The sequence below is a fragment of the Pseudonaja textilis genome, chromosome 2 (genome assembly GCF_049901715.1).
Source record: "Pseudonaja textilis isolate UNSWEBS1 chromosome 2, rPseTex1.2, whole genome shotgun sequence".
NCBI lineage: Eukaryota > Metazoa > Chordata > Lepidosauria > Squamata > Elapidae > Pseudonaja > Pseudonaja textilis.
This window is the reverse complement of record NC_141991.1, coordinates 222513051-222525792: the sequence shown is the minus strand read 5'-3', so window position 1 is coordinate 222525792 and position 12742 is coordinate 222513051. Positions and strand designations below refer to the sequence as shown.

Below are 12742 nucleotides of genomic sequence, written 5' to 3'. Positions count from 1 at the left end.
CCTGCTCTAAGCCACTCAAAGAGGGGGAAAAAAAAACCTCAATCCAGGGGGTGAAGATTCTTCTACAATCTTAACTATTCAGAGCCCTTAAAGGGTGGTCTGAACACGCTGAGACCGAGTGAAGAACTGGGGACTGTTACCAGGGGGTGTGTCCTCAGTTTTTCAACTTGGTCTGCAGAGTTATGAGACTAGAGACTACCCATCCTGGATTCTCCCTTCGGCTCAGTGGAGAATGTTCATCAAACAAACCGCCCAAAACCCTACAGCTTCAGTGGATATATGCAATGCTTTGGGCTTGATTCAGTACATAGAAGAGCTTTGGAATAAATGAAAGGCACAAATGTTGAACTCATTAAAGCAGTTGCATTTATTTCCAGGAATGTATGGTCATCACTATACGGTTAGAGAGAATCTTTCTAGCTGTTGACTTTAGTCCTCATATTCATCCCATTTCCCTTGCCTTATTTTTACATAGATTTTTTTTTAGTAATCTTCTTGAACCAATCAGAGCTCAAAAGTTGTCAGGGTATCTCACTATTGCATCTGCTTTGCAGAATTAACACACTATTACTCACATCTTCACATCCTGGACATAAACTGTTTCAACTCCTACCCTCAAAATGATGCTATAGAGCACTGCACACCAGAACAACTAGACACAAAAACAGTTTTTTTCCCAAACGCCATCAACACTGTCGAACTATTTACTAAGTCTGCATGACTATTACTATTAATCCTCCCATGCTTCCTTTCACCCATCTCCTCCCACTTATTACTGTATGGCTGTAACTTTGTTGCTTGTATACTTATGATTTATATTGACTGTTTCCTAGTATGATTTGATTGCTTATTGTACATTATGACTATTATTAAGTGTTGTACCTTATGGTTCTTGATTCTTGATGAATTTATCTTTTCTTTTATGTACATTTGAGAGCATATGCACCAAGACAAATTCCTTGTGTGTCCAATCACACTTGGCCAAGAAAGTATTCTATTCTATTTATCTAACACAAACACAATCACTTTAAAAAAGGTCAGTGAGGATGAATAGGGAACCAAAATCTAAATCCTAGGAAGAAAGATGGAAGGAATTGACATTGTTTAGCCATCAGTAGAAAAGTGGGGGCAGGAGCATAATAGTTTCATTTCCTGGTTTCAGCAAAGGGAGAAAGCACTTATACAATTAGCTGGCAAAATGCAAGTACATGTAGGTATTTGGGATGTGTGTGGCTGGCTTGCGGAGGTACTAGATTGGAGAACACATTTTGGAGGGAGCTTGATCAAAATGCAACCAAGAGGAGGAAGCAATGGGAGGTATGAGGAGAACTGACATATAAGTGATTGGAGCACAGCATTTGCCGCAGGGCTTGTGAGACATCAGGAAGAGATGGCATCAGGCAGGCAGGAACAATAAGTGTTGAGAAACATGTGACTGCATGGCAGCTTTCTAGAGGTTGAGAAGATAATCCAAGTGAGTCTATAATCGGAAACTTACAATATCTTGCAAAGTACAAACAGAAGAGCCAGAGACCAGGTCAGGAATATGGCACAGCCAGAATCAAGAGCAAGTGTGTCCAAAACCATATGCTGAAATTCTTTTCAGCAAGAGAAGGCAATCTGCACAGTTTAAAAGCCTTTCCTATCTATTACGCACAGGTGAGCATTTCCTTGCTTAGCTACTGCTAATAATGAGGCACTAAGCTTGCGCACAGAGCCAGTGTCTTGCCACTTGCTCACAAAGCACTTATTTTGATGAAGTGCTGGGTTTCCTTGGTTGAGGGGGTATATGACCTTCTTGGCACCTAGGTTGTCTCAAGAGGGATCAGTACTAGCTGAGGAAGAACCTGGGAGGGTGTCAGTGTTCGACTCAGTGTCTGCTGAATTAGTGGGTGCCACACCTGGTGGGACTTGATCAATCCTTATTTTGCAGATTGACTCTGAGATCATGATAGATCAGGGGTCGCCAACCTTTTGGACCTCAGGGACCACCAAACTCATAATTTTAAATCCTGCAGACCACTAATATGAATCCAGTGCACTGCTCACTGAAGCGCCTGGACTCCCACTGACAGGATGGGGTCCATCAGGCACTTAGTTTGGCTGCCTGTTTCTGCAACCTTAAATACTCAGAGTGATTTGGACTCATTTCCTACAGAACAAAACACCAGGATCTCCTCCCCCCTCCCTCCCTCCCTCCCTCCCTCCCTCAACACCTCTCTCTTTCCCTCCCCCTTCCCTCCTTCTCTTTCTCTCTCTCCCCCCATCTCTTCCTGGGGCTGGGGGTAAAGGAACCTCTGAACTGGTGCTGGATGGTGGAAATCTGATGTCTGGAGTCCAACAATCCACATGCTGAAGACCAGATGGCTGGCAGGGAGGTGGGGCAACAAGGGTAATACCAATGATGGATGGACTGATGCATGTGGGAGATCGCAGCATCAGAACCCTTCCCAGGTGTTCCCTGACCTGTGAGGGGGTGGGGATAGGGGAAAGGAACCTCGGAACTGGTGTTGCCTCCTGCCTTTGCGCATTGAGGAGGCTGGGTGGCTGCCAGCGATGCCCTCGGGTGAGGATGTTGCAAGGGGAAAACTCCACCCCTCCACTCAGGAGCCACAAAGCGTTCACCGCCCCTCTGGTAGTCACCAAGCTTCCTCCTTCCCACTGAGCATGTGAGCACTTCTGGCAAGGAGGAAGCATGGCGGGAGGAGGCTTGGTGACTGCCAGAGGGGCAGTGAGCGCTTTGCGGCTCCTGAGGGGAGGGGTCGAGCCTACCCCTTGCAACATCCTCACCCGAGGGCATCGCTGGCAGCTGCTCAGCCTCCTTGATGCGTGGAGGCAAGACGCAACACCAGTTCAGAGGTTCCTTTCTCCCTCCCCCTTCATAGGCCAGGGAACACCTGGGAAGGGCTCCAATGCCGTGATCTCCCACGCCCCTTGCCTCAGGAGCTGCAAAGTGCTTGCCACTCTGGCAGCCACCAAGTCTCCTTCCACTGTGCTTCCTCATTGCCAGAAGTGCTCACATGCCCAGCAGGAAGGAGGAGGCTTGGCGGCTGCTAGAGGGGGAGGCAGGAGGCAACACCAGTTCATAGGTTGCTTTCCCCTGACCCCCACTCCATTGCAGATCAGGGACCACCCAGGAAGGGCTTTGATGCTGCGATCTCCTATGCGCTACTCTCCCTCCCCATGCATATCAGTTCATCTGCTACCGCTATCACCCCTGTTGCAGACACGGGTGTGCTGCAGACCACCAAAATTTTCTCATGGACCACCAGTGGATCCCGGCCCACCGGTTGGCAATCTCTGTGATAAACTCTTCAGGTATTGTAAAAATGTTATACAAGAGGCTGAAAATCCATTGTTTCTAAGTACAAACACAAATTGAGTGTGGGGTCCTTGGTGCTCTTTTAGCTTGGTTGTTTTGCAGACAATTTATGGAAGCAGGCATTGATGGTGTTATCTAGTTGGATAATGAAATGCATGCAAGAAAACAACGAAGCTCAGAATGCACCAAGGATCCCACAATTCATCCCTGAGCTACAAATATTCTCTGGTACAGATTGAAGTTAAAAGATTGAATCATTATTGTATTCCACCTTTTTAATATATAATTTAAGGCAGCAAACATACCTAAAATTAGAATACTAGGAAAATGTAATATAAAGAGTGATTAATTATCCAGAGAGATGGTGAACTCTTCCTTGTGAGTTATGATCAAGTTGAAGAAAGCCATCTGTTAAGAATGATTTAATTCAAAATCTTATATTTAGCAGTAAATAAGATTTGAAGCTCTATGTGTCTTTCCAACTTCATGATTCTAAATGAAATTGTAGAACTCCACAGTCCCATTAAGGCCCTAGTTATATGGCAGAGGTTTCAAAAAAACTAACAAGCTGGCTGGAGAATTCTGGGAGTTGAAGTCCACAAGTCTTAAAGTTGCCAAGTTTGGGGACCCCTGTTATATGGAATGTTCAACATGTAAGGGCTTTGCATAATCCTCCCTGCTAATGTTTTAATCATGCCAGCTGCTGCAGGCACTTGTATACTGAGCACTGAAGTCTGCCTCAAAGGATTCATACCCTGTTGGTATATATGGTTCTGTAAGCATTGAGCCATGTGAGCTAGAATCCTTAAAAGTTAAGGTGCTAATTCATTTGAAGCCAAGGCAGATTTTCTGATGCAACCATTGATACCTGATCCACTGAAATCATTGCATTTTGCTGTTGGGCGATGAGAAGAGAGACTAGTCTAAACATTCGTTTTCAGGACTAACTCAAGCAAGGTGCCTGTATCTCCCAAGGCCAGATAGCTGCAGCATAGGAAAGAGAAAGAAAACAAAGGGGGAGAACAAAACTTCTATTCTGTGAGTACTTGGGGATGGAGAGTCTCTTTTATTTAAAAATGAGATGGCAAAATGAAAATGTTTCTCAATGAAAATGTATAAACAAGGGGAAACATTTGAACTAATAAAGAAAGTAGGATATGAGAACGGTTAGGAAATGATTGAACATCTAAAAAAAAAAGGATTTGAAATATCCCTTTAATTGTTTAATGTAATATGGATACATGTCTCCAAAGCATTAAAAATAAGGGGGCATATATATGCTTTTAAAGGTAAGTGATGTTGCAATGTTGCTGGGTGACAGCCTGAATAATTTGAAGATAACGTTTGACTATATGATATAGAGAAAGTATGCTGTTTTTTGATAACTGTACTAAAATATCAAGATAGTTTGAAAGAGAAAGTGTAACAAATGATTGCAAACTATATTCAAATGAGGAAGAACTAGGAAAAACAGATAAATTTGGGTATCTGGGGGAAATGGTTGAACAGATTTGAGTATATGAAATTGCTGGTGGGAATATACAGTGAGTAATTTATTTATTTGTTCAAGTTTTATGGCTGTCCATCTCGGTCAATTACTCTGGATGGCTTACAGTTCAAAAAATGTATTACAATAAAAAATATTTTAAACAATTAAAAAAAACCCATTAAATTTCTGTTTTAAGGAATTGCTTTCCAAAAGAAATCAAAACACCTCAGTAATCCAAGAAGAAAAAACAGGAGTCATTTACAACATACAATATAAGGACTGTAACAACTACTGTAAAAGACAGACAGGCAGAAGACTAACGCAGCCCACCCATGAACATCATTTAGCAGGTAGAAAACATGAATATTCCTTAACCTCACAACACATGGATAGATTTGACTATAGTTTCAACTGGGAGACTGTGAGCATCCTAGATCAAGCTAAATCCAAAAATGCTAAGAATCTCTGGCAGCTTGACATTCAGATACATCAGCCATCAATAGACATATGGCAATAAATCATTCAAGAGACAATGAAAAGGCTAAGAAGGAAACAAAAAGACCAGAACACATCCTCTTCATCAGCCAATACTGAGATAAGCAGGGATTAATACAAGACAGACAAGCAGAAAACAAGAGTTTTCCTAAATCCATGGCTATTGTTCATACAGCAGGGGGAGGCCATGGTTAGAGGAGACTTTGCTCTGCTTTGGATGGATAGGCATGGTGGCCCCTTCTGAACTAGGAGCTGTCAGTATCGGTAATTCACACTCTCATCGTATGATTAAACTACTGTAATGCATTGTACTTGGAATGACTTTGAAGATGACTCTGAAATTACAGTTACGGTAGTTTAAAATGCAGAAGCTCTCCTCCAACTGAGCATGAGTCATTTTAGCAACATAATATACAATGCTGTTTTAGTTGCCAATAAGTCTCTGAGTTCAAAGTGCTGGTTTTAACCTATAAATATCTTATACTGTATACTTTAAGGATTGTCTACTCCAAATTTGATTCTACCAGTGGAATCTGCTGTGTGTGAGAGAGGATATATTTGTGATGTTTATGTAATGTTTATGATTGGAAGATTTTGTGTTATAGTCCTCTTGAGTCGTATCAAAGCTGGCAGTATACAAGTAATGGTAATTAATAACAATATGGAGATAATCAATGATGATACATGAATCCCTTGAAAGATGTTAGGATGAGTAATAAAGCTGATCATTTGTAAGCATCTTTAAGGTAATGTCATGATTGATAACAGCCAACATGGCTTTATCAGAATAAATCATGTGAGACTAATTTTGGCTCCTTTGCCAAGGTAACTATTCTAAATGAAGAAGAGGAATGCTGTGAATATAATCTGCTGTGATTTCAGTAAAGCTTTTGACCAGGTTCTATAGGACATTCGCATTGACAAGCACTTAAAATATGTATTGGAGGCCATACAGGATAGACTGTCCATTCCTGTCTAGCTACCTGCAGACAATCAGTATTAATGCTCCATATCAAGTGGAAAAGTGGAAACTATCGGGTTTCCATGGGAAATCAGTTTCATTCAACATTTTTATTATTGACCTCGCTTTTTATCAAATTGGCAGTTTACATAAAACTGGTTAGTCTGGATATCACTTAGTATGACACAAACTTGCAATTTAATCTGGTTTAAGAGGAACAAGAAACCAGCTTGAATGTAATCATTGACAACAAGTTGAAAAAATATCAGGAGCAACTCCTGGAAGATCTCATACAGTTCTGAGCTGCATTAGAAACAAAACGCTACCAATGACAGATGAAATCATTATTACTCATTACATAACAAGGACAAGACCGCATAGAGTACTGTGTCTGATTCTTAGCACTCGGTTTCCACAAAAAAAAGTATTTACACATTGGAGAAGATTCACTGGACAGCAACAAAGATAATACAAAGATTTGAGAACATAGTCTGTGAGAACAGGCTGAAAGACATTGGGATATTCAGTCTGAAGAAAAGATATAGAAGAGATGCAATACTCATGTTCAGACATAAAAAAAGTAATTATTTGCAGATTTTACATCTTTCCTAATTACATATTTTGAGTATACTGTTACACAAATAATGTAAATTGTCATAAATACTTCAACACTGAAATAAATTTAGCTGTGTTGTCTGGAATATTTTTGATGCAAAGGACTTCTCTGTTAATGGGGGTGGATGGCCAAAAGAAATCAGCTATATTACAGACTGGAATGCTTTTTAAATTAAGGTTTGACTATAACTGTTAAAAAGGGAACAGGGACTTGAGTACAATACATATTTAGATCTACCTTCAACATCCTTGCTTATTCAGTTTTTATAGAAAATTTTGTACATTTTTGCAAAGAAGTGAAATGGAGTTGAAACATGTTCTGGTAAAATGTGCTTACACTGATGATTACAATTAGAAACTAATTGGACAAATATGGTTCTAAAGGTGTTTTCAGGTAAAGATCTTTATCCCTTTCAGAACTTAATTCTAAACATAAGATGAAAGTATTATTGAAACCAAAAGTGTTACATCTTTTGGAACTAATAGAGAAACAACTAGGAAAAAGTCACAGAACATTGTTTTATATATGACAGTTGCCATGAGACTAATATATGCTTGAAATGGAAAAAAAATGACAATACCCACAAAGGAAGAATGGTTGGTGAAGATGATAGAACTTGCAGAGGTGGATAAACTGACTTCTTTGATTAGAGGAAAAACATTGTTTACATTTATGGTTGACTGGAAATGCCTTACAGACTTTTTACATAAAGTGAAAAAAAAATACACTTTCAATTTGTGGTTTTGATGATCAGAAAAAAAAGATAATAAAAAAGTATGTCTTCTTTTGTAGTTATAGAGCAAGAAGTAAATTTGTAATTGTACTTATATTTGCAGCAAAGAAAATTGGAAACTAATTTTTCTTTCTTTTTTTCTTTGGTTTTCTTTGTTATTAGTTTGTTAGTTTTTATGCTCTTTGTAAAAGTTTCAGTAAAAAACTATATAAAAAGGATACATGCAAAATTTTTCACAATGCACAGGTTTATAGATTTTCAATTTTATAGCCAGTTTAGCCAGTGTATGCCTGATCCATATGAGGAGCTTGGCCCAACATGTGTAGTGGTTATTAACCATTTCCTGAGAGCAGCAATGCTATTTTCTACCTAACTTGCAGAGAGATATAGAAAGAGTCTAGGAAAGGTGTGAAGAATTATTGAATGTTAAGTATTCCTTTGTGTTCCTTTTTGGCTTTGGATTTTGAGATTATACCAAAGCAGTGTTTTTAAATTTTCATACTGGCTGGGAAATCCTAGGGATGGAAGTCCACAAATTTAAAAGTTCACAGGTTTGAAAAGCACTGTACTAAAGGAAGGTAGGATAGCAAAATGTTCAGGAATCCCTGCTTTACATACAATCCACAGAGATGGCCAACTTTATCTTCTGTTATATAACAAAAGAATGTGAAATGTAATGCATTCCTGTACTGGAAAACTTGCCAATGAAATTATTTTATGATTTTCACATGGTTATTATAACTACTGATACAATATAGGGTTATAAAACTATAAAAACACAGCCTACTGAAGTTGGTACAGAAGTAATCTGAAAAAATTTGTCTAGAAACTTTTGCAATTTTGAAAACTCCAAATTCTGTATGTTGTTGAATAAATGGGAAGGTAAGGGAACAAGTTAAAATATCGAAGGGAAACAAAATTAGATGCTCTTTTGTGGAGGTAGTAAATTAGCTGGGCCATAAGAAACCTGTTCACTGCAGTTCCTACTTAGAAGCAATATTTGTATTCAGAGCTGGTCTTAAGGAAACAAGAAGCAAAAGGAGACAAGGGGTAATTTTTAATTATCTGTAAATACTGTCAGATGTACTGATAAAAATGTTACATAATTAACATTGCTGTAAGAAGATGGTCTTGGAATACTTTGAGACAATGCTCCTTCTACTGATTAGAATGAAGAGCATCACCAAAACAATGTGGATGAATGCAAAATTTTGCTTCTCGGAAGAAGTATCTAAAATGACATCATTCAAATTTCCATGACCAAATCCTGTGAGGTTACACATTGGTTTGAATGAATGCTAGCTTGACTGGAATTATAGTGAAGTGGTTATAGATATCTGCTGAAGTACTGTAGGTGATAAGAATTCCTTGCCCTTCCTACTGCCAAATTTAAATATGAAGGAAAACTATGGGCCAGTTAAAGCATATTTCCATTGGCAGATATAGAGTAGATTTTAACAATTTCTCTCATTAACCCTCTCAAAATAAACCAGCTGAAAAAGTTAATCCTACTACTAGAGGCTACAAAAGAGATACCGAGACTGTGTATTTCTGCTGCAGTATTTTCCATTGGCAGCCCTTCCTTCTGGGTGGCTCAGTTTAAGTTAATAAGCCAAAGGAACAGTCACAAGGGTTTCTGAGCATCTCATTCACCATAGCATTTGTGCTGGATCCTGGGATGAGCTTACCAAGGGGAGGATAACAAAGTACCTGCCCAGTGTTTCTCTTGAGGTGGCTTGCAATCAATACAAAACATGTCCCTATATTTCCTATTTCCTAGCTAGTTTTGTTTTCTGAATAATGAAATCATCATTTTATAACTTTAATTTTAATCTTTTGAATCTCTTTTAGAATTACATATGTAAGTGTTATGTCTCACCTTTCTTCTTTCCCAAAAAGATGAAAGAGAACAAACTCACACAAACACAGGCAGGCAAGCTGACTCGGACTTTACAGAGTTAATCCTTTATACTGATAATGTCCTTGGCATTCCAACACACTCTGCCTGCCAAGTCCGAAAAGATAACAAGAAAAACTACTCACTGAAGATTCCAAAGCAGACTACAAAAAACAGTCACAACGAAACCTGGAAGAGAGGTAAACTTTGTCCTGTACAAAGTTTCCGGAGAAAACACACACCCCTTTATCCCCTGTGGGATGTCTCAATGACTCAGCTCACTCTCTGACCCTCCCACACCTCCTACGTTGCAGCTCACATTTCTTCCTAAGACGCTGCCTAGGATCAAGCCAACATTCGTCCACTTGACTCCCTGTCAGGGGCTGCTCCGATATGCCCTCCTCCTCCTGATTCATCTCAGGCTGTTCCTCTCGGTTGTCTGATGAAACCTGAGGTATTATCAGGGAGGAAGGCATTGCCAGAGAGGAAGGTCCTGGGGAGGAAGGCATTCCCAGTTCCTCTTCCTCATCTTCTGAGTCCTTTTCTTCTAACAACACAGGCTCGGGAATCAGAGCCACATGTAAATATGAACGTTTCATATAAATTAATAAAGATCTACGGTATTAGAAGGTGCAAAACTATTTTAGATGAAGGTCAAACAGCCAGATCATTTCTATTAATTTATTTTGGCTTCATAAGTAGCCTGCTTCAAGTAATGTTTATTTTCTACCAAATAAAAACTGAACTGGCAGGAAATGTAAATAAAAATGCTCATTAAGGGATGCAGTATCCACTGGTCGATTGAAATTTGCTTTCAGTGTAGAATTAATCTCCTTTGGCTTAACAAATATTTAGCAAAAAGAGAGGAAAACAAATTAAAATGGTCTTGTTTTGCAGAGGCAGGACACAAACCTTGGGGATAAATCTCCTGATTTTAGACCAGAGGGTTGGACTAGAGGACCTCCAGGGCCCCAACTCCGTTGTTCTACATTCTATAATCTAAGCTGAAGGGAGTGGCATTTGTGATATGGATACCTGTTTAGTCAAATAAAAGCTCTGCACACGTTTTTATGACAAGATTGGTGGTGCTAGTTAAAAGAAAATTGGGAGGATAAATCTTTCCTTCCTCTTCTGCAAACTGTGAATAAAACCATCCTTTTATTTATTCTGTTATTACTCAGATATTACTTCAGTATCTAGTTTTCTTTTATTGAAGCCCAAAGAGACAAAACCCTAGGATCAATGGTAGTGCAATGTTAAGTTTGCTTACCTGAGTGGAAGTAAACCCTAGTTCAATACAGTATATTAGAATTTCTCAGTAACAATTACTGTAATAGAATTGCATAGTTATATTTTTCGGCATTTTCCTGACAAGTGCATCTACAACTCTGTAAAGTTCAAAATTGAATGTCAAAGGAGCATTTTCTGGTATTACAAAATAGTATTTCTTATTTTGTTTGTTAAGCTAAATTTTTATAAATGCAATGTAGATGAATAAATAATTCCAGAGTAATTGGATTTGTTCGAGCAAAGGAAGAGAACTACAAAAACCTGGATGACTATTAGATGACAACAGGAGGGGTTATCTCTATCACTTTGCTCTCATACAATAGCCTTCTGGATTGTTGGCTGTCTATATACGGTAGCTCTAGTATAAATTGATCCTCAGGACTCAGTTTTAATACGTTATTAGAGTATTAGTACATTATTGTATTTATTAAATGCGTACTTTAATTTTAGGATCATTGTTACGGTTTGCTTAAACAATACATTTATTGATCTGTTAAACCTTTTCCAGATAATCAACAGTTAACCTTTGGTTTACATTCTTACTTTTATGAATTTTCATCAAATTATCTAATTTATTACCTTCAACAAGACTAGGAAAAGCTCACTCTCTAAATGAGAAAGGACAAGTGTCTATCCAATACTGTTTCCTCTTTCTCTTTATAATATGGGTTGAACGGGAAGTGTTATATATTCTTCAACGCATAGCTTTTTTCTTTCTTTCAGAGATGGAAACATGATACCACCCAGCAGTAAATGAAAGATGTTTAGTCCTTGGTGGATCAAAGTTGAAGTGTTCAAATCTTGCATCAGTTTTAGATTTTCTCCCAACCAGCATATTAACATTTTAGTCAACAGCTTATGCTTCTTAATATTTCTCAACACCCTAAGAGTGGCATCTAGTGGTAGGATGCCCTCATATCCCTAACCTCCACATTGCTACAGACATGGACAATTTTCACTCGATTGAAAGGTTACAAGCATAAACCCTTCATAGAACCATGCATGCTCTTCCTACCATTTACGTTTTGATTTAGTTTGTCACGAACGATTGATTTAGGTTAGTCAACACATACATCTCACATAGAGTTGAAGAAAAATAACATTCATTTCACTAAGCAAAACAGGGAAGAATTGTGAAGCACTGTATGCAACTATCATGAAAAAAATTAGAAAGGGAAGATAATTGAACTGAGGAACTGGAAAAATCTAGTAATCTGAGCCATTGATAGTAGACACTGAATACATAGTAGTGATGGAAATCTCATTGTTTTGGTAGTTTCCAGAAAACTAAAATAGAACTCTGTTGTATACATGTGATCCATCCATTCTGATTTCTGAAGGTGGTTAGAAGACCTTAAACTGGTATTTGGCTTTAGTTGACATTAAAATGACTCCAATAGAACACAGAAATTAATTAGAAAGAAAATACCTAGGATCTTACGTGTTTTGTAGGCAAATTTCATAAGAAAAGCATGGTTTTGTAGCAGTTAAGACAGAATCAACCTAGATTACCGGATCAGTTTGCAACGTTCATCTGTAGCTGTAAAAGGACCATTTAGCACCAAGAAGGTAGCTGAGCTATTATGGCCTCCTATGGAAGATTCAGAGGACAAAGCAGGCCAGGAGTCAGGGAAATTTTCTTACCTTAGTTGATTATCAGATTGTTCATAGCTTTTGCTTAATTTAGTCCTGGTTTAATTAAAGGCTTAAGAGATTGGATAGCCATGTCTGAAATGGTATATGATTTCCTGCTTAAGCAGGGGTTGAACTAGAAGACCTCCAATGGGTTCCTTCCAAATCTTTTATGTCTATTTTCCAGTTGTTCTTTGGCTAGAAAAAAGACATAGCAAGACATATTTATCTACCAAATATAGCAGTTGCTCGGTGGGAAATGGACATGACCTCTCACTATGTTGAATAATGACTTTCTTTAAAATGA

The 12742-nt window shown here is 38.5% G+C and overlaps 1 protein-coding gene across 1 annotated transcript in view; it reads left to right on the top strand.

The window, feature by feature from the left end:
- Positions 1-6966, top strand: part of ATG10 (autophagy related 10) — a 130611-nt gene extending 123645 nt beyond the window's left edge. Inside the window, exons 8-9 of the transcript XR_015742277.1 lie at positions 4264-4360; positions 5008-6966. The gene's annotated coding sequence lies outside the window, so the exon portion shown is untranslated. The remainder of the gene's footprint in view (positions 1-4263; positions 4361-5007) is intronic.
- The last annotated feature ends 5776 nt before the right edge of the window (positions 6967-12742 follow it).